Here is a 26,641-nt window from a genome sequence, read left to right on the forward strand (position 1 = left end):
GAAAAGAAAAAGTGAAACTTTCGCTCTTCACCAATAATATAATCATATACCTAGAAAACCTTCAAGACTCATCCAAAAAGCTCCTAGATTTGATGAAAGAAGTCAGCTAAGTCTCAGAATACAAATCAATGTATATAAATCAGTAGCACTGCTATACACCAAAATGACAAAGCTGAGAATCAAATCAAGAACTCAATCCCCTTTACAACAGCTGCAAAAATAAAATAAAATACTTAGGAATATACTTAACCAAGGAGGTGAAAGACCTCTACAAGGAAAACTACAAAACACTGCTGAAAGAAATCATAGATGACACAAACAAATGGAAACACATCCCATGCTCATGGATGGGTAGAATCAATATCATAAATACTGCCAAAAGCAATCTACAGATTCAATGCAATTCCCATCAAAATACCATCATAATTCTTCACAGAACTAGAAAAAACAACCCTAAAATTCATATGGAACAAAGAGCCCGAATAGCCAAAGCAATACCAAGCAAAAAGAACAAATCTGGAGGTGTTATACTATCTGACTTCAAACTATACTACAAGGCTATAGTTACCAAAACAGAATGGTACTGGTATAAAAATAGGCATGTAGAACAATGGAACAGAATAGAGGATTCAGAAATAAAGCCAAATACTTAGAACCAACTGATCTTTGAACAAAGCATACAAAAACACAAATTGGGGAAAGGACATACTATTCAATAAATGGTGCTAAGAAAACCAGCAAGCCACATATAGAAGAATGAAACTGGATCCCAATCTCTCAACTTATACAAAAATCAACTCAAGATGGATCAATCACTTAAACCTAAGACCTGAAACCATAAAAAGCCTGGAAGATAACATCAGAAAAAATTATTCTGGACATTGGCTTAAGCAAAGAATTCATAGCTAAGACCCCAAAAGCAAATGCAACAAAACCAAAAATAAATAGATGAGACCTAGTTAAAGTAAAAGGTACCTGCACAGCAAAAGAAATAATGAGCAGAGGAAACACACAGCCAACAGAATGGGAGAAAATATTTGCAAACTGTGCATCAGACAAAGGTCTAGTATCCAGAATCTACAAGGAACTCAAACAAATCAGCAAGAAAAAAACAAATAGTCCCATCAAAACATGGGCAAAGGGCATGAATAGACATTTCTCAAAAGAAGATACCCAAACAACCAACAAACATATGAAAAAATGTGCAACATCACTAATCATCAGGGAAATGCAAATTAAAACCACAATGAGATATCACCTTACTCCTGCAAGAATGGCCATAATTCAAAAGTCAAAAAACAACAGATGGATGTGGTGAAAAGGGAACACTTTTACATTGCTGGTGGGAATGGAAATTAGTACAACCATTATGGAAAACAGTATGGAGATTCCTTAGAGAACTAAAAGTACAACTACCATTTTATCCAGCAATCCCACTACTGGGTATCTATCCAAGGAAAAGAAGTCATTATGTGGAAAAGACACATGGAAGAAAAAGATATGGAACCAACCTAAGTGTCCATCAACCAATGCATGGATTTGCAAAATGTGGTATATATACACCATGGAATACTACTCAGCTATAAAAAGGAACGAAATAATGTCCTTTGCAGCAACTCAGATAGAGCTGGAGGTGTTATTCTACGTGAAGTAACTCAGGAATGGAAAACCAAATATCATATGTTCTCACTTACAAGTGGGAGCTAAGCTGTGAGCATGCAAAGGCATAAGAATGATATAATGGACTTTGAGGACCCTGGGGGTAAGTTTGGGAGGGGGTTGAGGTATAAAAGACTACATACTGGGTACAGTGTACACTGCTCAGGTGACAGGTGCACTGAAATCTCAGAACTCACCACTAAAGAACTTATCCATGTAACCAAAAACCACCTGTGCCTCCCAACACTATTGAAATTTTAAGAAGAAGAAACAGGTAACATGTACTGGACACTATTCTAAATGTCTTATGGGCACTAAAAAATATAGTAGCAACTATCACTGTTAATAGCCCTTACTGGCACCAGGCACTACATGCTTTGTGCATATTAATTCATTTAATCCTCAAAACAACCCAATGAGGCAGGTTATATAATTATCATTCCCCCTTCCTTTGTAATAAAGAAATTGAGGCACAAAGAAGTAAAGAGTCTCTCCAGGATGATGCAGTTAAATGGGGGTGAAGCCTCAATTGAAACCCAGTCAGTCTCGTTCCAGGGATCATGTTCTCACCACTGTGCCATCCTACCACTTACCAATGGGTACTTTATGACCAAAACAAAACACCCACAGCTGAGACCCATGGAACTACAACATTCAAGTTCTAAATAATTTAAAAAATACATAAATGCATGAAAACATCAATAAACATTAGGAAAAGCAGGATATAATTCATTGTCAACTGATGTGAATTAGCATTGCTGGCTCTCTATGTGCAAGTGACTCACCTGTGTTAATATCTCATTTAATCTTCACCAAAATATTATACAGTATATTCTCTTCCCATTCTGCACCTGGGAAAATGGAGGATCTCCAGTGGAGGTGTGTCTGATTAAGGAAGTGCAGTAAGGAAAACCACAAAAAAGACTCCAGAGATTATTTTGACTGGAAACATACCACTCTATTTAGAATAAGAAATCTTTTCTAATCATGTCAGTATTTGGCTTTGAAGCTATTAATTCCCCTAAGAGAAAGTTTGGGTTGGAAACAAAGAGGAGTATATGTATATTAGTATCATTGTGGCGGGGATAGTGGGGAGATGTCCAAGATACACTTGACCCCCACCTCTTCTGAAAGGCTGGTATGTACAGAAGGAAGAACACAGTCCCTCTAGCACCAGGAAAAGGATAAAATTCAAAGCCAGCACACCTCCAAAAAAGAAAGATGCTTTTGGATGAGTGACTTCTGAAAGTTCAAATGGAAGAATATTTCCGCTTTCCCTGGTCTAAGAATATGCTCCTGTCCAGCAGTTTAGACTGCTGGGACATCTTGTCTCATGCTTCCCTCCTCTATCCAAGTTCTCCTAATCCAGCTCCAACCCTACACACTTAAAATACTCATCCTCCCTGGTGTTTACACATTTCAAATATTTGTAGTCCATTAAAAAGATATCGAGCACATGGTAAAATAGGTGTCCACATTTGGAAAGCATAAATCTTAGGCACTGGGGATTACAGGCTCTCTTTATACATGTTTCTTAAAGATGAGAAAGGTTTCCTTTGATATTAAACAGAACTCTAACCCTAACAAGCTGTGCATTCTTTTTAGGGTATCCCTCCCAAAGAGAGTTACCAGCCCTCAAGGGACTTCTGGATCGAATGCTATGCCTTCTCATCTCTCCCATTTTAAGTTATGTAAGATCGCACTACGTAGCTTCTCTTTGTTGACAGACAGTGACAGGGACTTCTCACAGTCCCAAAGGGAATATGTATCTTCCCTGTCCTCTCCCATAGTCTCTCACATTTGTCTTCCACAGGACCACATGCAAACATACTTCAATGTATAGGCAAGGCAAACCTTGACAGAGCACAAAATACCCAGGTAGCCTATGGGAAGTAAGGTCCTGCCATCCCCTAACCCCTAGCCAGGCCCCAGCATTCCCTTTGGGAACCTGGAAGGTAAATATAAGTGGCCGAGAAACCATTTACCTTCAGAGCTCCAGCAATTAAACCTTCTATTCCCAAGATGGGGCCCCTCCTCCAAAGTAACTCAGTGTGGTCCTCCCCCTCATTTTTTCCTTAGTGACACTTTTTCCCAGGAAAGGAGCTGACTCATTCCTACAAAGTTAGGCATGGCTGGCTGGCCTTTCTTCTTGATATATTTGCCTTAACAGAAGATAATGACCCTGATTTGAAGGAAAGATCTAGTTGTGAACTGAATGAAGAAGGTTTTGTAGAGAATCATAGGATAGACGTAGATGTACTTCTTCGGAATTCATGAAATCAGTCTCAAACAAAACGAAATGGTTTTTCCTTCCATGCCATGTAAAAATCACTTCCTCACTAAAGGGAGGGGTGGAATACCTCACTCCCTTCTCTCTTCCAAATCCTTACTCCTCAACATGCCCATCTCTGTTCCTACTCCTAGGTTGCTGAGCATTGGTCAGGGAAGATATATATATATATATATATATATACACACACACACACACACACACACACATACACACACACACATATGTATATATATGTGTATATATATACACATATATATTACATTATATATGTATATATATACATTATATATATAATTATATATATACACATTATGTATGTGTGTGTATATATATATTACAACCTCAAAAAGTGATGCCAAAAAGGGCAAGGCTTAACACCACCAAGCCTGCCCCGCCCCCTCCACTCTGCACAGGGGCTATCGTGAACCTCTACCTTACTGGCTTTCAGTTGATGCACTCCCCTTCTTCTCCACAAATAAGTAGAGAAGCCCTCATACCTGGGTGCCTCCATTTCCTTCTACCCATGCCCAAATACTCCCATTCCTACCATTGCTATCACTCCACCATCTCCATCATAAGCAGCATCACTAGCATTGCTCCAAAATTCCACAAGAAACAGTGACACTCTCCCTAGCAACACATCCTGCCTATCCCACAGGCTGACACCTGTTTCTTCTTCTCCTACGCACTCAGACACCTATTTCCAACAAGTATCTCTCCTAATCCTCAATTTTTTTATTTTTTATTTTTATTATTATTATTTTTTTGAGACGGTGTCTCGCCCTGTCGCCCAGGCTAGAGTGCACAGGATAGAGTGCAGTGGCGTGATCTCGGCTCACTGCAAGTTCTGCCTCCCAGGTTCATGCCATTCTCCTGCCTCAGCCTCCAGAGTAGCTGGGACTACAGGCGCCCGCCACCACGCCCGGTGTTAATTTTTTGTATTTTTAGTAGAGACGGGGTTTCACCGTATTAGCCAGGTTGATCTCGATCTCCTGACCTCGTGATCCACCCACCTTGGCCTCCCAAAGTGCTGGGATTACAGGCGTGAGCCACCACGCCTGGCCCCTTATCCTCAATTTTTAAAACGTGCTCATCTCTGGCTCCTTCTCTTCAGCTTTACAACATTTATTCTACAAATGTTTTGCCAAACAAGCAAACAAACTCACATCCACTGCCTTATGGTGGACTCTGACTCTCTGTTGTTTTGTCTTTACAGTACCTCCTAGTCCATCTCTCTGCCTTTAGCCTTGGTCCCAGTGATCCAGGCTCTACACTGCTAGTGCAAGAATCTCATGAAGACAGCAAATCTGATGATGCCCAGACTCTGAGGAAAATCTTTCCATGCCGTCTGCATGAGTTTACTATTGCTGCTTTAACAAATTACCACAAATTTGGTGGCATAAAACAATACAAATTTTTTATCCTACAGTTCTACAGGTTAAAAGTTTGACATGGATCTTACTGGGCTAGAATCAAAATGTTAGCAGGGCTGCGTTCCATTTATGGAGTCTCTAGAGAAGAATCCATCCCCTAGCGCCTTGCCCAGCTTTCTACATGATGTCTGCATTCTTTGAGTCATAGCCTCTTCCTTCCCTTTAGCAAAAGCAGGTTGAGTTATCACTCTGCCTCATTCTGACTTCTACATAGAAGGTTTTTTTTTTTTACTTGTTTTGTTCATAGCTATATCCTCAACACCTAGTAGAAAGTTTTTACTACATGTTTGTTGAATAAATGAAAAAAAATCAAAAACTTAAAAACGGTGTACTAAGTGTACTTAATAAATGCGGTTGTTCCACATTCCCATCAGACCTGTAGTGTGAAGACAAAATTAGTACATCCCTTGGCCAGTTCACACATTTTTCAAGCCTCGGTAAATGAAGAAGAATATAAGCTGTGTGGGCAGATAGGCAGATTCAAATTGGTCAGTTATCCCTTATTAGCATGACTTCCGGCAAGTTATTTATCCCATCAGCTTTGGTTTCACCCTCAGGCCAATAATATTAATTACAGGGTTATTTCAAGAAGCGAATACAATGATCTAGGTGAGTAATCTAGCAATAAGTTAGTGTTAGAAATTGTTACTGAGAAAAAACAGAGAAATACACTTTTTAAGGACACAAAGTAAATGAGGTCTCAACTCCACACAACAATGGCAACCACTTGAAAACAAAGACTGGCATCTTCCTCCCTTCTCATCCTAGGAAGCTCACATCCCATGACCTAGGGAAGTAAGGTAGGTTAATAGCAAAACTAGCCTTCCTCACCTCAGTCAGGTGAGGTCTGCTAACGAAAAGATGTTAAACTCATATTTTAAAAAGTCAAGCTTCCTTTCTAAAACTATGCCTAGTTGTAATTATAACGAACTTAAGGAACATGTTCTATCAAAGACTATGGATTTCATTGTAAAGCACTGGAGGTAATGGGGTTATGAAAGTTATGTGGATGCATTGTTACACTACTATTACTCTCTGGAATTAGTTTCCTACCATGTAGAAAAATGGGAGTGAGAACATGAATGAATCTCGCCTTCTGTTGATTGCTTCAGCTGAACCTGGAGCTGGACAGCCTGCTTCTCTGGCTCCATAAGTCCCATTTTGTGGTTTCAGCCTGTCAAGGAGGTCACTCACTGATGACTCAGACACGCTGGCCTGAAGGTATTTAGTGTGATCTCCCGAGTCGGCAGAAAGCCTGCCCTCAGAACAAGGCAAATATATCCCTGCTCTTGATGGCTTCAAGCTCTGCAATGGGGGGCTGACCTGACAGCTGCTTGTCATGAGGGAGAAATAAAGGAAACTGGTGAAACACATGCTATTTCCATGAATTCCCACTCATCTGCTGTTAGAAAATTCAGCTGAGACCCTGACAATAAAGGTTAGACTTGTAGTGTCACAATAGAAAGGAAGAGAACTTTAACTTGCCTTCGGCATACCAAACAGGCTGCACTTCACAAGATCTGTAACTCACTGAACCATCTAAGATGTACCACAGAAAAACTATCAATGGGCATTTGTCTGAATTCATATTTATGGCATCTGTTTGACATGCGGTTTTCATTTAGATGGCAATCCAGATACTGCTTTGCATGAAGTTCTGGCCTTTTGAGCTGTCCATATCAATTGTCTTTTACCAAATATCGAATTTTCAGATGTTTACAGATGCACCAGGAGAATATTTTCAAATCATTCAAAAGAGTGGCATCCAACAAAAAAATCTGAACTGAATGCTAATGAAAATTCTTGTGTTCCATGTAGAAAAATGCTCTAAAATGGGAAAAATATTCTACCCAAATTTACTGCAAAAGAATAATTTTTCTCTCTTTGAAAATGAGTTACAGTATTGCCCTCCTCTCCTCATTCCTAATTTAGGCAAAAAGCCCATATCAAATGCATTAAATCAGAGTTTAATCATTTTTATAACTAAGCGTAGTTTTTTTAAGAAAAGCTGTAAAAAAAATCCCAATGCAATGACACAAGCATCTCTGAATCAACTGTTATTTCAGGGATTTATGATAATTTCTCATCTTGAGGAGAAATGAAGCTAACTGAAACAAACTCTATACTTTATATTAATGCCATTTGAATACAGTGTGCATTGCCAGTTACAAAGTGACATGGAAAATGAGGCCGCTCTCAACAACACCATCGTTTCTCAGTTTTATGTATTTTTTAATTTCCTCTATGGAAAATCTGTTCTTCATAAAAGAACTGCTAGAGAAAAATGTGGAAAAAGTTGATTCATTCCATATTTACATTCTTTCTGGTACCTGGAAATGAACCAAATGCAAAAGTATGCCAAAAAGAAGTTAGTTGAGTCATTTAGAAAACTCATCTTCCCCCAGGCAAAAGGACAAACTGCTTGAGAAAGCCCTGCTTTGATAATATAAAACACCTTTCAGCCTAATGAGATCTGTCCTTATAACCTTTTACCCAGGCCTCAAGGAGGCCAGCCTCAAGAAATTGCTAATTTTCTTTATCACACAATCTACCCTGCAAACTTCCCACCAACCTAAGAGAGTCAGTACTACCCAAATTCAAAAATTCCTCCTCTGATATTTGAATAGATGGGGACACTTAACACAAATACATCCAACAGCAAAGAAGCAGCAAATTACATACACCACAAAGTTGCCTTCAGTCCTCCTGGCCTGATCTGCTAATGCTATTTGCCATTTCACTTTGAAGAGCTGGGCAAAATAAAAGCAAGGTGTCGCTCTCACGAGGAGAGGGCAGCTGATTCATCCCTCACAGGGCTGCCAGATGCATTTCCCATTCAGCTTGTCATTAACAGCTTCATTTCATTTCATCTGCGATAAAAAACAATTTAGAAGCATGGAAATGACATTACAGTTAGGTTGTCCTGAAACATCACAGCAGTGAGAAAGCTATTGAATCTTTCTTTATGAAAATCCATGGTTTTGCCTGAGTTCACAGAGCCATGGAAATCATGGCTTTTGACTTGTACAGGTGACAAAATTTCTCCCAGAACAAAGCAGCCCTTCATAACTCTCACATAGAGGCAAAGTGACCCCTCACCTAAACAAAGGGGGAGAAATCTGGGCCTCCAGAATGTGGACAAGCCGTGAAAATTTGACTGCCTTTTAGGAATGCCATTCAAGAGGCCTCCCCTCTGCCTACCATCATAGGACCTCAGAAGTTGGTCTGGTGTGTTGGTGTTGGGTGAGAGTCAGGGATGGTCACCTCATTTACCACTACTTGGTAGCAAACTCCTGCTTCTTGCTCTCACCAAGCCAGTTTCCTCTTTCATGCTTTTTTTCATTTGGTTCTCTCTTCTATGTCCACCCCAGCAGCAATATAGAGCAGAAAGACAACTGGATCTAAAAGCCTAGGTTTCTGAATCCAACTTGAGTCACTGTGTAATCTATTAGACTAGATGGTCCTTGAAGCTTCCTCCAATTCCAAAGAATCCACAACTCCATTAATTTACTCAGTGATATATTCACTTGCATCTGCATCCTATATGTGCCAGACACACAGTACTAACTTCTTTAATGTCCATTTCAGATTTTAGCTCCCTCACCTGAGAAATCTTAGTCAAATCTCTCATCCAAAGTCCAGATTGATATATGCCACCACCCATTAGATTTTTTTTCATCACACTGCTATCCCACAGAATCCTCCAACTCAATGTACCAAAATTGAGCTTACCAACCCAAACCTGCTCCTCCTGTTTTCCCCTTCTTAGGGGAGAGAAAGATCTCATTCTCCAAGCCAGAAACCCAGGGATCATCCTTGACTCTTCTCTTTCCCTCACTTTCTACACTCCGACACCAAGTGTTGCTGATTCCTCTTCATGAATAGCTGCCACCTCCATTTTCTACTCTTTAGTCCTGCTTACCCTATTCAGGCTCACGATTCTCTTTCTGCATCATAGCAACAGCTACAGGGGTCTTGGCCTTCCTCCAGGTCCATCCCAATCATTCAACACACTACATCCAGAGTAACCTTTCTAATTATGTTGCTCCCTTTGCTAGTCTTCCAATGACTCCCCACTTCCTACAGGACCAAGTCCAATATTCTGAGCATAGCAAATAAGACCATTTGGACTTGCCCTCTACCTTCAGCATCACTTGCCCTCTATACCAGCTCTATGAATAGCTAAAGTAAAAGCTTCTACAAGTTGCCCAAATGTGTCACACTTTCTTACCTCTGAGAGTTTGCATATGATGCCTTCCCCTTCCTGGAAGGTACTTTCCCCAAGTCCTTAACTCAACTTCTCCATGTTATCCAACACTCATCGTAGACACCATCTTCTCTGGAAAGCCTCTGGTGCCTTATTTGATGTGTTCCCTTAAAATTCTGGTAAGCTCCCTTGATCTCATTCATCACACTGAATAATTGCTTATTTACTTTTCATTTCTTACACCAAATTCTAAGATTCCTGAAGATAGGGAGTATGTTTTATTCTTTTCATAAGTCATCAGCATAGCACCTAGCATATAGAGGTTCTTGATAAATGAGTCTGATAATCCAAGCAAATTTCATCAAAGGCTTTTTCTTTACTTGTGTTTTGCTCATACTATAAATTTTCAGGAAATTCCATGGCTATGATCTTCAAAATGATGTAGAGAATCTGTATACTAACACAAACATCTAGAATGCAAAATACTAGAAGCTAACTATGAAAATATCACTTCTTTAGACAGGCAAAAAAGGATCATGTTCATATTGTAATAATCATTCACATGGAAGTTTACAAAGTACTTTCTCATATGATATCTCATATTAATATTTTCACACCCACACCCAGCAGCCCTGACAATTTAAATGTATTACATGAAAAATATTATAACCACGGAAGTGACTGTTTTAGAAAATTAATGAAGTCTTATGACACCGCAAATTCTTTTTTAAAAGAGGGAGAATATGAAAAATTTAAAAAGAACCCACCATCTTAACAAATCTGCTGTGTTTAATTTTTCTATTTCCCTTTCCTACTTTTATCTGTTTATAAACACAATTTTTATATAGTTGAAGTCACACAATAGATACAATTTTTACTCTGTTCTTTTTATGTTTTCACATTCTACTTAGTAATTATCATTTTAGGTAATTATAATTATCAAGAGCTAAATAATATTCTACCACAACTTAGGGTGCCAATGACAACTCATAGGCCTTTACCTTTAACCATCTCTCCTCATACTCTCAACTGTGTACTGGGCTGTTCTACCTGGATTCCTTATAGAAGACTCACACTCAAGATGTATTATGACTAAGTCCGTTGTTATCCCGTTAACTTCTCCTTAAACCTGATCATCCTCCTGTGATCCTGATTACAAGTAATATGGCACCACCACCCTGCAAGTTTTCTTAACCTCTCTCTCTTTCCCATTCCCTTACTTTTAAATCCAAGTCAACAATTCTCATCAACATTACCTTTTAAAATATTTTGAATCTCTTTCCTTGTTTTAACCTCTCTGATGTTACCTTTGTTCCTCAATTCAAACTTGAGTATTGGCGTAGCTTCCTGTTTTTCCCCACTTCATTCGCTCTCCTCCAGACCACCAAGGTCATCTTTCTAAAATGGATATTGATCATCTCACTCCACTACTTAAATTCACCCAGTGGCTCACCAAAGCTATGGATAGCCTCCAAATACCTTAACGTACCATGCAACGGCTTCAGCAATCTGGTCCTTTCTTACCACTCTGGTTTTGCATCCTGGGTACCAGTGATCCCCATCCTAGTCATACAAAAAGGACAAGATCTGGGCCAGGAGCCTGGGACAGAAGCTGATGTCACTTCCCTGCAGGCCGCCCCCAGAAGGGAATACAATGAAAGCCGAGACTGTTTTGGGGAAAGGCTGTATCAAAATCCTGGCAGACATCCATGCTAGCTGTTGTTCCCAAGACCGGGCAGGAGAAGGGTGCTTGTTTGAAGGCAAAGGAACCAAATTCAGGGAACCCACATAGAAGTGAAGGCAGTTTTAGGACATAAAAGGAACAGCAGAGACCAAAGCAATTCTCTGAATTGAAAAGCAAACAACTGACACACTTTCACTCAAAAGCTGCAGGCTGAGAGCTTCCCAGGCTGAGTTTAGGACTATAGTTTGGAACTACAATTGGCTATGAGGCACCACTTACAGTGCCCCAAGGTGTCAAGCTGTCTCCAACCTAGATATAAATGTGCTGTTCCTTCTGCCAGAGGGCTCACTGACCTTTCATCTGCCTGACAAAGCCACTCTTAAAGCATCGCCTCCTGTAGGAAGTCATCCATGAATCCAAAGGCAATATTAAGTTTGGGTGACATTCTGGGATCAGCAGAATGTGAAGTATGTTTGCATTTGGTAGGGAGCATCCAGTTCATCTTTGAACCAGAGAAAATCATTAGAAATGCATATATGTATGGAGGAAGCCCTTTTTCATGCCACTTACAAATGGAATTCGCTTTCCCCACTGTGATTTTTGATGTGGTATGTAGACAAACGCCAAAAGAAACTTTAAAAGGCTAGATCAAGATCAGATGACATGCCTAATTGACACTTCCTGTATATGATCCAAAAGCCATTGATAAACCAATAAACCCTACAAAGTGTCTAAAATTATTTTTAAACTTTTTCAATTTAGTTATACTGAATATGGTCCTGGTGAGTGATAAAATTAGTAAGCCTATAGCCTACCTGCTCATCCTATGGAGTAACAAATGGAGAGACTCAGACCTGCAGCTTGTTGAAAAGAAAGTTAATTTAGAACTTTGAGGAGACACTCAAAAGCCAATTGGATGAATTTGGTTATCACAAGTTATTGCTTTTTGTAAATTAGATTGACTTTTCTTTGTGTCCATTCTACTTTAACTATATCTGAAGATTTAAGCCAGGTGAGCCACTACTCAGAAAAGGATCTAAATAGTTTTGCAGCTAAAGATCTCCCTTTAGTAAGGGCTTTCTTCAACCTAAGAGAAATTAACAAAAAGGCTACAATGAGTATGGTTACCTAGATTTAAATGCACACATTTTGGCTAGCAGTAGATCAGGGAAAACTATTTGTCTCATTGTCAAGGGGATTTGGCTTACAGAATCCCTCTCTGGGAAACCATACTAGGAATACCCTGAGATTTGCCCTCAGGCTTACCAATAGTACCACTTGGGGACAATATTATTAAAGAGTAGAGAAAGGGGTCTTGATTATTTTTTACAGTATTTAAACTGTCCTCATAGAGACAGGCAGGAAGGTACTAGTTATTTTGATACCAGTAGCCCCTTGATTAGAATTATTATTGAAGTTTCCCCTTAGAATAACCCATGGGTTACTATTTAACAGTCTGAAAATGCAGTTATAAATTAATTTGATCAAATGTTTTCGTCTCTGTCTCCAGAGACTAGTCTTGCGGTGAACCAAGAGCCTAGTTCAGATCTCCTGTAGATGAATATTTCAGAGAACTTTTCCTCTGAAATTCAAATTTCTAAATATTGATACACCTCAGAGGAGGTTCTAAAGTTCTCAAGGTTGGAACCAGGCATAACCAGCCTACACTTTCTACCATGAGTTACATTTGTGACCAAATAAAAGTTACTGTGAACAGCCAAACTGAAATGGATTCCAAAATATTTAATTTGAAGGAACTCATTCTTGAAAATTTAGCTTCCTTATAAATGAGTCATTTTAAAGGATTGTCAGAAGACTATCAGGTCAGGACATTGAGCTTCATTCGCTATGCAGCTATGTTCCATGCTCCAATGTTGAGACACTGTGAGTTCTGCTCTAGAGAGCCCCTGGACATCAGGGGAAATGCAGGCTGGCCTCATGAGGTCTGGCCTTGTATGTTTCTCGTGCCTGCTAATTTTGCTAACCCCATTGTAGTTGCATAAGCCCAGAATGCTAAGCTGAGGTATAGCACTGCCAACCTCATAAGCCCTTTGGACCCTTTCCTCTGGAAAGAGGAGAAGTTTGAGTGGGAGCCAGCCACAATGCTGACATTCTGTAACAGATGAAAATGGACTGCAGGTGTGTCAGCAACCCTGGGAACCAAAAAATTACCACACAGGGGATTTGTAGTTGAGGAGACTGGACTAGATAACAAAGACATATCAAATACGTACATCTATTATACTTTTGCATCAGACAGTTTAAGAGAAAACAGTTTATTTAGATCCACAATCACATTCTAGGGGTGACTATTTACCTGAAGCAAGAGTATCAATTGCCAACAGAACACTGAGAGGCAACGAGCATCTTGTCTCTTCCAGTATGTTAAAAGTAACCAACACATATAAAAGAATTCAGTGATATTCTATGACCATATCTGTGCCAGTTACCTCTAAGAGCCTACCAGAATTTATAATCTATTTGGGAAGACAGCAGCCACACATGAAGCATCAGGGAACTATTAGATTCTTACCTGTACCAGAGTAAATGTTCAGTACTTTCCAAACAAGGTGTATTTATTTTCTATGGTAACAAATTACCACAAATTTGGCAGCTTAAAGAAACAGAAACTTATTCTCTCCCAGTTCTGGGGCCAGAAATCCAAAATCAGGGCCACACTCCTTACTAAGAATCCAGGGGAGAATTGCATCTTTGCCTCCTCCAGCTTCTGGTGGCTGTAGGCCTTCCTTGATTTGTGACGACATCATTCCAATCTCTGCCTCCACGGTCACTTGCCTCCTTCTCTTCTGTGTGTCAAATCTCCCTCTCATTTCTCTTATAAGGATGCTTGTGATGGCATTTGGGGCCCACCCAGATAATCCAGGAAAATCTCCTTATCTCAAAATCCTTAATTGTATCTGCAAAGATATTTTTTTTCAAATAAAGTAATATTCACAGGTTCTAGAGATGAGGATTAGACATATCTTTGGGGTGCCATTTTTCAACCTATCACAGAAGTGGAAGTTCACTGTAGGACTGAGTAGTCAGTTTCCTTCTCATCCTGAGATGATGGATTTTATGCAGCACCTTTAAAAATAGTTAACATTTCAACTGGCAGGCACAGAAAGTTGAGCGAGAATTCAAAGTAGAGGTAAGAGCAGGTGCAAAGACCATCATGCATTTTCAGCAAATGAGGTATGAGGCCATATGTGGTGCCCATGGGGAGTGATTATCACTGCTCACCAATCCCTAATGGAAGGCATGTAGTAATGAGCAGGGTTAATCAGGCTGGACAGGTAGGGTGAAGCCAGATTATGAAAGCACTTGAAATACAAGTAAAGCAGTCCAAACTTGATTTAACAGACAACAGGGAATTATTATGGATTCTTAAATAGGGAAGTGCCATGATAGCTAATTTTCTGGGGCCCCAAAACAATCACTACATCTTCCCAGCATGTACTCTATCCTATCTCATTAGCAAAATCTCAGCCACTGTATTTATTTTCCTAAATTATCTTTTTTGGGGAAAAAATTAACAAGAATTCAGTATAATCCACATAATGAAAAGATTTTGCTACTGGATTTAGTTATTCTATTAGAAAAATAAAAAATTAAACATAAGCTATATTTGTATATATACATACACATCTCTGTGTATATATACATATATATATACATATATTTCCATTACTTTGCTTGAAGGAAAAGCTCTGTTTATGAGCAATTATTTATACATCTGGCTTATAATAAAATCATATTATGCAAAAGAACAGAATCAACTCAAAGATGAAATTCTGATTATAACAATATGGGGGCTTAACAATATTCCATTAGGGAGAAAGGAAATGCTAGTCAGCAACCCAACCAGGAAAAACTATTTTGGTCCATAAATTATGCAGCTTTGTGTTTATTCAATTAAGTTAATCCTAAATGAATCCTTCTGTGAAAACGCTATGTAAACACTGCAACATACAACAGGCAAGCAGGGCTGGGGGATGCCTGCGCAGAGGATTGCCGATTGGATGGGGGATGCCTGCGCAGAGGATTGCCGATTGGATCTGTCCCACCATGGAGCGGCTCCAGTTGCTCATTCGCTCAACTCCACCGACATCTCCAACAGTGTGAGATCAGGTTTAATAAAAACTCCGTCTGGCTCCAGGGCTGCGCAAATCCAGGTGAGGCCTCGCAAGTCCTTGAAACTTGATTGTTTGGGGCTACAGCAACAGAAATTTGATGGAGGTTTTATTAAATCTGTGAGAGCCTTAAGAAGCCTCCTATTGCTTTAAAAGATAATATAGAGTATTGGGAGGGCTGCCCTTCTGGGCACATATTGAAAGTTCTATTGTAGTATGGGGATTTGGTAGGCAATTGTCCTTTTTCATGACTCTGCATTGAGTAAAGCAGGTCAATATTGGAATTCATGTACACATCTGCATTTGCTATAATTCCATTTCTACATTCACAATAAATAATTGACTTAGCAGGGTTAAAACTAATAGCTATGAGAACCTCTACACTTCAGGAAAGAATTTTCTCTCTGCAATTTTCCCCGTGGCTGGTATCCTTCTCTAGGCCTTGATGACAGTCACCTGGGAGCTCAGAGTTTGATTTCTAATTGATAGAGAGCTCCATGATATAAACTCAGTTCGTTCTTTTTTTTTTTTAATCTATAATAGCAATACAGTCAACACTGATTTGACTATTTGGTTACAGTGAAGAGCAAGTGGTGGCCCAAATAAAAGAAACAAGGAAGAGGTGGTAATGGGACAGCTGGAAAACATTATCTACCCCCAAGAAAACAACGCTGGTGGTCAGCTAACATTTCAGGGTTTTGAGATAACAGTACATGAAAAACCTTTGTGATTTTCTTCCCCCAAAATGTGGGTTATGTTAAAATTCCATGAAACTAAGATTTTAACTTGATGCCTTTGGATACCAAGAGAAACATATTTTCAAAATGGTATTCATTGTAGTAATTTAACCTCTCTAAGCCATCTGGAAGACACAACAATTTGGAAATCACCAATGGTAAATAAGGTATTTTGTTTTTCTTTCTGCCACTACCATTTAAAGTAGGATGACTCGCAGCCTTTTGGAGCTAGTATACGTCTATCGTGAATTTTTTTTTAAAAGGAAACAATAAATACATAGTAGTCTCACAGGGAGATATTTGGATGACTTTTTAAAGCTCTAATCTCTACCAAATTTTGGAAATATGCATGGTCAATCTAAAAGTGCTAATATAAAAAGTCACTGAGTTATAAAACTAAGGAAGTATTTTGGATTACTTTGAATAGAAGGATGTGCAATTGTGGACCTTAATTAAAATTTGTGGATCTCACAAAAAGAACCACACAGTGCCAGCAATTCCATGTCTCAGGCCCACAGTCAGCTCAGTATTTTGCTACCACTAGTTTTATCCATTTTTTTATAGCATGTAGTAAGTGAACAACAATAGAACTGATTCTGAAGGTTATTTAAAGCAAGGTATTTGTAGGTGCATAGCTGTCGGATTTTTGAAGAATAATTCCAACTATGGCTTAAACTAAAATTTTGTTATTCTCCTGCACAGTAGCATAAAACAAAATGTCCCACAGCAATTCAGATTGAAGTTCCTTGTGCTCAACGTCCAACAATAAAGGGAACAATCTTTAAATAACTTAAGTAATTATTTTAAAACTGTCTCCTTTCAAAAATTTGTTATCCAACGTCTGAGTCTTTCAGAAGTTAAATCTTTGAGAAATGAAATGAGGAACCTGGTGATTAGAACTAGGGTACCATTATGGCCTTGGTCAAATATGGACACTGCAATTTTTAAGATACAAAAAGACTGCCAAATAAGTCTAATAGTTTCTCATTCCACACCCCCAACCCCCGTTACTTTCTCTGTCTCCTCTCTGTGTGTTGGGTGATGGAGGGGCAGTGAGTGTGTGCATATACACATGTGCCTGGGCAGGTATGATAAGTAAGCCTGTGTCTGTCTTTGATCTAAATTTTCCCAATCAGGAGGATGAAAAGAAGACAGATATGGTGAACCCTAGAGGGACAGTTTTTTGTTTTAAAAATGTTAACTTATATAGATACCATTCAGGTCCTGTATTTTATTCAAAATTCAGAAAGGAAGACTCATTCCACCTGTGAAGGAAATGGGCACTCTCACCCACTAGAAAGCCTATGATTTGGAAAATGTGAACACTAAGGAGGACCATTTGGAAATGTTTTTGGTGTTGCTCCAGTGCCTGCAGAGGCTGTGATGGATATGTTGGCTGAAGGCTCTTCTGACTTCCACCCCAAGCCACCACCTTAGTACACCGCTGCTGCTCCCTCCCTGAAGTATTTTCAGGCCATGCACAGGGATCATCCACAAAAAGTTTTTTGCCCTTATAAATGTTGTTACAAACTTGTAAATGAGTGAAAAAAAAGAGTTGTCAATAGCCCTTCATATATTTGTTTAACAAATATTAATTTCCTGTCACTCCGTGCTCTAAATAAGATGGAAACAAAAATATATACAACAGCGCCAGTCCACAATGCAAACATCAATAAACAACAAGCCAGGCCACTGAATTGCTTCCTCCACGTTGTTAATAATGTTATCATCGTTTATTACCAGTAAAGTTTTGACAGAGAACCTGGTTCTGTATGGCCCATGAAAAACAAGCCTTCTATGACCTAAGTGGTATAACCTCAGATAGACAGTTCTGCTTAGTTAACACCCAGGATGAAGATTAATCCAAGGAAGAGCAGAGTACAGCTGGTACAATGTCTACCCCTTCCACCTTACTCACCCACAGCCTTATTTTTAATCATTTTTCTATGATTCAAATTTAAAACTGGAACATAAATATTACTAGTTTTTTTTAAGTTGTTTGAGGATACAGAACAAGTGTCACTTTCTTCATGTTCTCCTGTGCCTAATGTGGTGTCTTACACAGAGTAGTCATTTAATAAGTAGTTAAGTTGACTTGGACCTACTCCATTTTTCAAAATATCTAAACAATGACTAAAAATAAATTGTAAATCTTAGGAAGAAAGCTCTGGTGTAATAAGAAGCCAACCCACTCTAATTTAAGGGGAAAAAAGGTGGGTAAAAAATTTCAACATAACTACTCAAAATCAATCAGTTTATGAGTAAAATGTATCTTTGTTCAACAAATTCATCTATAAACACAGTTATTAATTCATTGAGTCCACATATATTTTTTTGAGACAGAGTCTCACTCTGTTGCCCAGGCTGGAGTGCAGTGGTGAGTCAGAGCTGACTCACTGCAGCCTCTGCCTCCTGGGTTCAAGCGATTCTCGTGCCTCAGCCTCCCAAGTACCTGGGACTACAGGCATGTGCCACCACACTTGGCTACATTTTTTGTATTTTCTAGTAGACACGGGGTTTCACCATGTTGGCCAGGCTGGTCTTGAACTCCTGACCTCAAGTGATCCACCTACCTCAACCTCCCAAAAAGCTGAGATTACAGACATGAGCCACCATGCCCGGCCACATATTTTTATTAAACACCTACTATATACTTGATCTTTTACTAAGGTGTAGAGTTTTAAAATGTGGTCATACATGGGTAAGAGATGGATAGAGAGATATTGATGACATCAAAGCTGTCACTAGGTTATCATGGTCCTTTCTGCACAATGGTTTAAACCTCACAGAAGGCAGAAACATCATGGACAAGACCAAGTTTTGTACTTCCTTGCTGTAGACTTGCTTCTTTCTTTCTCACTGGCTTCGTGTTCTCAATTCACACTCAATTCCTTTCTCTCTAGCTCTAGGTTTCTTTCTCCCTGGCTCTAGCTCTAGCCTAGAGGTTATAATTACATTTCATGTTGGAAATGCCTACATCAGCAAAAAGAGCTTTAAAAATTCATTTTTGAAATGTTCATCTTGTAAAATAAAGTTGCTATATGTTTTGGCACATCACCTGTGGCTTCTCTCATCCTCTCTGACATGGTAGGCTCTCAGAAAGTTTACCAACAACTTGATGGATACTGCCAGTTCTGATTACCTCTGACCTTCTTAAGAGGAAAACAGCATTACTTTCATCTTGCCTTCTGCCTCTGCTTTCTCACTCCAGAAAACCAACTAAAACCTCTCCCCTGGCTCCACCTTGGAAAAGCCTGGCAATTCCTCAAATGACAAACACCGAGTTACCACATAACCTAGCAATTCTACTCACTGGTATAAACCCCAGAGAAATGAAAACCTATGTCCACACAAAAACTTAACATAAAAGTGAAAACAACCCAAATGTCCATGAGTTGACGAATGGAGAAACAGAATGTAGTCTATCCATAAAATGAAATATTATTCTGTGATAAGAATAAATGAAGTACTGATACATGATATAACATGGATGAACCTTGAAAACATTATGCTTAGTGAAAGATGTCAATCACATAGGAGAACATATTATATGATTCTATTGATATGAAATGTTCAAAACAGGAAAATCTAGAGAGACAGAAAGCAGATTAGTGTGTTTATTCATTCCTAGGCCTAGGAGGGTTGGGGATTTGGGAGGTGATGGTTAAGGGGTACAGGATTTGGGTTTTTTTTTCTTCTTTTTTCACTTTTTTTTTAAAATTATACTTTAAGTTCTGGGATACATGTGCAGAATGTGCAGGTTTGTTACATAGGTATACATATACCATGGTGGTTTGCTGCACCCATCTACATTAGGTATTTCTCCTAATGCTATCCCTCCCCTTGGCCCCCCACCCCCCGACAGCCCCCAGTGTGTGATGTTCCCCTCCCTGTGCCCATATATTCTCACTGTTCAACTCCCACTTATGAGTGAGAATATGTGGTGTTTGGTTTGCTGTTCCTGTGTTAGTTTTTGCTGAGAATGATGGTTTCCAGCTTCATCCCTGTCCCTGCAAGGACCCGAACTCATTCTTTTTTATGGCTGCATAGTATTCTATGATATATATGTACCACATTTTCTCTATCCAGTCTAACAGTGATGGGTATTTGGGTTGGTTCCAAGTCTTTGCTATTGTGAATAGTGGTGCAATAAACATACATGTGCATGTGACTTTATAGCAGAATGACTTGTAATCCTTTGGGTACATACCCAGTAATGGGATTGCTGGGTTAAATGGTATTTCTAGTTCAAGGTAGTTGAGGAATCGCCACACTGTCTTCCACAGTGGTTGAACTAATTCACACTCCCACCAACAGTATAAAAGAACTCCTATTTCTCCACATCCTCTCCAGCACCTGTTGTTTCCTGACTTTTTAATGATCGCCATTCTAACTGGCGTGAGATGGTATCTCACTGAGGTTTTGATTTGCATTCCTCTAATGACTAGTGATGGTGACCTTTTTTTCTTATGTTTGTTGGCCACATAAATCTTTTCTTTTGAAAAGTGTCAGTTCATATCCTTTGCCCAGTTTTTGATGGGGTTATTTGTCTTTTTCTTGCACATTTATTTAAGTTCTTTGTAGATTCTGGATATTAGCCCTTTGTCAGATGGATAGATTGCAAAAATTGTCTTCCATTCTGTGGGTTGCCTGTTCACTCTGATGATAGTTGCTTTTGCTGTGCAGAAGTTCTTTAGTTTAATTAGATCCCATTAGTCTATTTTGGCTTTTGTTGCCATTGCTTTTGGTGTTTTAGTCATGAAGTCTTTGCCCATGCCTATGTCCTGAATGGTACTGCCTAGGTTTTCTTCTAGGGTTTTTATGGTTTTAGGTCTTACATTTAAGTCTTTAATCCATCTTGAGTTAATTTTTGTATAAGGTGTAAGGAAGGGGTCCAGTTTCAGTTTTCTGCATATGGCTAGCCAGTTTTCCCAACACCATTTATTAAATAGGTAATCCTTTCCCCATTGCTTGTTTTTGTCAGGTTTGTCAAAGATCAGATGGTGGTAGATGTGTCATGTTATTTCTGAGGCCTCTGTTCTGTTCCATTGGTCTATATATCTGTTTTGGTACCAGTGCCATGCTGTTTTGGTAACTGTAGCCTTGTAGTATAGTTGAAGTCAGGTAGAGTGATGCCTCCAGCTTTGTTCTTTTTGCTTGATTGTCTTGGCTATACAGGCTCTTTTTTGGTTCCATATGAAATTTAAAGTAGTTTTTTCTAATTCTGTGAAAAAAGTCAGTGGTAGCTTGATGGGAATAGCATTGAATCTATAAATTACTTTGGGCAGTATGGCCATTTTCACAATATTGATTCTTCCTATCCATGAGCATGGAATGTTTTTCCATTTGTTTTTGTCCTCTCTTATTTCCTTGAGCACTGGTTTGTAGTTCCCCTTGAAGAGGTCATTCACATCCCTTGTAAGTTGTATTCCTGGGTATTTTGTTCTCTTTGTAGTGATTGTGAATGGGAGTTTGCTCATGACTTAGCTCTCTGTTTGTCTATTATCGGTGTATGGGAATGTTTGTGATTTTTGCACGTTGATTTTGTATCCTGAGACTTTGCTGAAGTTGCTTAACAGCTTAAGGAGTTTTTGGACTGAGACAACGGGGTTTTCTAAACATACAATCATGTCATCTCCAAACACAGATAATTTGACTTCCCCTCTTCCTATTTGAATACCTTTATTTCTTTCTCTTGCCTGATTGCCCTGGCCAGAACTTCCAATACTATGTTGAATAGGAGTGGTGAGAGAGGGCATCCTTGTCTTGGGCTGGTTTTCAAAGGGAATGCTTCCAGTTTTTGCCAATTCAGTATGATATTGGCTGTGGGTTTGTTGTAAATAACTCCTATTATTTTGATATACGTTCCATCAATACCTAGTTTATTGAGTGTGTTCACCATGAAGGGGCATTGAATTTATTGAAGACTTTTCTGCATCTCTTGAGATAATCATGTGGCTTTTGTCATTGGTTCTGTTTATGTGATGGATTATGTTTACTGATTTTTGTATGTTGAACCAGCCTTGCATCCTAGGGATGAAGCCCACTTGATCATGGTGGATAAGCTTTTTGATGTGCTACTGGATTTGATTTGCCAGTATTTTATTGATGATTTTCGCATCGATGTTCTTCAGGGATATCGGCCTGAAATTTTCTTTTTTTGTTGTGTCTCTGCTAGGTTTTGGTATCATGATAATGCTGGCCTCATAAAATGAGTTGGGAGGAGTCCCTCTTTTTCTATTTTTTGAAATAGTTTCAGAAAAAAATGGTACCAGCTCCTTTTTGTACCTCTGGTAGAATTCAGCTGTTACTCTGTCTGGTTCAGGGCTTTTTTTTGGTTGATAGGCTATTAATTACTTCCTCAATTTCAGAAAGTGTTATTAGTCTATTAAGGGATTCAACTTCTTCCTGGTTTAGTCTTGAGGGGTGTATGTGTCCAGGAATTTATTTCTTCTAGGTTTTCTAGTTTATTTGTGTAGAGGTGTTTATAGTATTCTCTGGTGGTAGTTTGTATTTCTGTGGGATCAGTGGTGATCTCCCCTTTATCATTTTTTATTGTGTCTATTTGATTCTTCTCTATTTTCTTCTTTATTAGTCTGGCTAGTGGTCTATCTATTTTGTTAATCTTTTCAAAAAACCAGCTTCTGGATTCATTGATTTTTTTGAAGGGTTTTTCAAATCTCTATCTCCTTCAGTTCTGCTGTGACCTTAGTTATTTCTTGTCTTCTGTTAGCTTTTGAATTTGTTTGCTCTTGCTTCTCTAGCTCTTTTAATTGCGATGTTAGGGTGTCAATTTTAGATCTTTCCCACTTTCTCCTGTGAGCATTTAGTGCTATAAATTTCCCTCTAGACACTGCTTTAGCTGTGTCGCAGAGATTCTGGTACGTTGGGTCTTTGTTCTCATTGGTTTCAAAGAACTTATTTATTTCTGCCTTAATTTTGTTATTTATTCAGTAGTCATTCAGGAATAGGTTGTTCATTTTCCATGGAGTTGTGTGGTTTTGAGTGAGTTTCTTAACCCTGAATTCTAATTTGATTGCATTATGGTCTGAGAGACTGTTTGTTATGATTTCCGTTCTTTTGCATTTGCTGAGGAGTGTTTTACTTCCAATTATGTGGTCAATTTTAGAAAAAGTGTTATATGGTGCTGAGAAGAATGTATATTTTGTTGATTTGTGGTGGAGAGATCTGTAGATGCCTATTAGGTCCCCTTGGTCCAGAGCTGAGTACAAGTTCCGAATATCCTTGTTGATTTTCTGTCTCATTGATCTGTCTAATTTTGACAGTAGGGTGTTACAGTCTCCCAATATTATTGTGTGGTAGTCTAAGTCTCTTTGTAGAACTTGCTTTCTGAGAACTTGCTTTATGAATCTGGGTGCTTCTGTATTGGGTGGATATATATTTAGGATAGTTAGCTCTTCTTGATGCATTGATCCTTTTACCATGATGTAATGCCCTTCTTTGTCTTTTTTTATCTTTGTTAAAGTCTGTTTTATCAGAGACTAGGATTGCAACCCCTGCTTTTTTTGCTTTTTATTTGCTTGGTTTTGCTTGGTAAATCTTCCTCCATCCCTTTATTTTGAGCCTTTGAGTGTCTTTGCATATGAGATGGGTCTCCTGAATACAGCACACTGATGGGTCTTGGCTGTTTATCCAATTTGCCAGTCTGTGCCTTTTAATTGGGGCATTTAGCCCATTTACATTTAAGGTTAATATTGTTATGTGTTAATTTGATTCTGTCATTATGATGCTAGCTGGTTATTTTCCCCATTGGTTGATGCAGTTTCTTCATAGTACCAATGTTCTTTACATTTTGGTTTGTTTTTGTAGTAGCTGGTACCGGTTTTTCCTTTCCATATTTAGTACTTCCTTCAGGAGCTCTTGTAAGACAAGCCCGGTGATGACAAAATCCCTCAGCATTTGCTTGTCTGTAAAGGATTTTATTTCTCTTTCACTTATGAAGCTCAGCTTGGCTGGATATGAAATTCTGGGCTGAAAATTCTTTTCTTTAAGAATGTTGAATATTGGCCCCCACATTCTTCTGGCTTGTAGGGTTTCTGCAGAGAGATCTGCTGTTAGTCTGGTGGGCTTCCCTTTGGGGGTAACCTGACTTTTTTCTCTGGTTTCCCTTAACATTTTATTCTTCATTTCAACCTTGGTGAATCTGATGATTATGTGTCTTGGGGTTGCTCTTCTTGACTAGTATCTTTATGGTGTTCTCTGTATTTCCTGAATTTGAATGTTGGCCTGTCTTGCTAGGTTGGGGAAGTTCTCCTGGATAATATCCTGAAGTGTGTTTTCCTACTTGGTTCCATTCTCCTCATTACTTTCAGGTACACCAATCGAATGTAGGTTCAGCCTTTTCACATAGTCCCATATTTCTTGGAGGCTGTGTTTGTTCCTTTTCATTCTTTTTTGTCTAATCTTGTCTTCTTGCTTTATTTCATTAAGTTGATCTTCAGTCTCTGATAGCCTTTCTTCTTCTTGATCGATTCAGCTATTGATACTTGCATATGCTTCACGAAGTTCCCATGCTGTGTTTTTCAGCTCCATCAGGTCATTTATGTTCTTCTCTAAACTGGTTATTCTAGTTAGCAATTCCTCTAACCTTTTATTAAGGTTCTTAGCTTCCTTGCATTGGGTTAGAACATGCTCCTTTAGTTGGGAGGAATTTGTTATTACCCACCTTCTGAAGCCTACTTCTGTCAATTTGTCAAACTCATTTTCTGTCCAGTTTTGTTCCCTTGCTGGCGAGGAGTTGTGATCCTTTGAAGGAGAAGAGGCATTCTGGTTTTTGGAATTTTCAGCCTTTTTGCACGTTTTTTTCCTCATCTTCGTGGATTTATTTACCTCTGGTCTTTGCTGTTGGCGACCTTCAGATGGAGTTTTTGCATTGTTGTCCTTTTTGTTAATGTTGATGCTATTGCTTTCTGTTTGTTAGTTTTCCTTCTAATAGTCAGGCCCCTCTTCCGCATGTCTGCTGGAGTTTGCTGGGCATCCACTCCAGACTCTGTTTGCCAAGGTATCACCAGTGGAGGCTGCAGAACAGCAAAGATTGCTGCCTGCTTCTTCCTCTGGAAGCTTCGTCCCAGAGGGGCACCCATCAGATGCCAGCCAGAGCTCTCCTGTATGAGGTGTCTCTTGACCCTTGCTGGGAGGTGTCTCCCCATCAGGAGGCACGGGGATCAGGGACTCACTTGAGGAGACAGTCTGTCCCTTAGCAGAGCTGGAGCGCTGTGCTGGGAGATCTGCTGCTCTCTTCAGAGCCAGCAGGCAGGAACATTTAAGTCTGCTGAAGCTGTGCCCACAGCTGCCCCTTCCCCTAGGTGCTCTGTCCCAGGGAGATCGGAGTTTTATCTATAAGCTCCTGACTGGGACTGCTGCCTTTCTTTCAGAGATGCCCTGCCCAGAGATCCAGGATTTCTTTTATAGAGTAATGAAAGTGTTTTAAAATTGACTGTGGTGGTAGATGTGTAACTGTATGAATATATTAAAATTATTTAACTGAAAAAAAAAAACAACTTTCCCCTGGCTCCATCGATGGGTGGTTCCTCAATGGTTCTGGAATCTGGGCCCCTGCTTTTTCTTCTCTAATCTGTAACTCCAGCATAGATCACTGTTGTTGTGGGCTGAGCCATGGGAAGAGGTCATAGTTAATTTATTATTCTCCATGATGACCCTTCCACTGATTCCTGGTGGCTAATATAAACTGCCTTTTCTTAACTGCTCCTAAAACAGGTTTGATAAGCTCGTAATTTAGGCAGCCTTTATGACCACAGCTAGATCTTCCCTGGGCTAATCATTGTCTCCCATAGGTAATTTTTTTAGGCTACTGATCATTTGTCTCACTAATCTCTCTATTTGTTCCTGCAGCTAATAGCAGATCCCCAAATACCCTCTGTAATTTTCTTACAAGCAGAATTCCAATTCCCCATTAAGAAATCCTGCTTTAAAGTGTAATTAAAGATCATCTAAGAAAAACAGGGCCAATTTTGAACACCCCACAAGCAATTTTTTTCCTCTGCCAGAAGGAAGGGTGTGTAGACGAAATTAAAAATCACTTTAAAAATTATAAACAGGTTTAATGCAACCATTCTAATCAACAGTCTTGTTATCAAGTAATACATCTAAAATTAAGATAATGGATTTTAAAAGGAATAGACTATAAAAATCATCTGTTATTCAACAGGCATATCAACCAAGCAATTACTAATTCTGTTTATAACTACAGCCCTATACTCTTTTTAAAAGGGCAATGAAAGCAAAACTTGGTTTCTGAGCCCCTATTAAATTAGCATCGATTTTGTTTTACTGCCAAGCTAAGGAAATATCAACATTAAGGAGTTCTTTAACCCTATTTAGAGTATGCACACTTACACTGAATTTAGTCCACAGGTTGTTTATCTTGCTATTTACAATGAACCAAAAAAATCAATCCCCGGCATAGAAGTTTTATGCATGGCTGTAGAAGAAAGCATGGCTACCTGAGAAATTG

This window comes from Pongo pygmaeus, chromosome 2 (genome assembly GCF_028885625.2).
Source record: "Pongo pygmaeus isolate AG05252 chromosome 2, NHGRI_mPonPyg2-v2.0_pri, whole genome shotgun sequence".
NCBI lineage: Eukaryota > Metazoa > Chordata > Mammalia > Primates > Hominidae > Pongo > Pongo pygmaeus.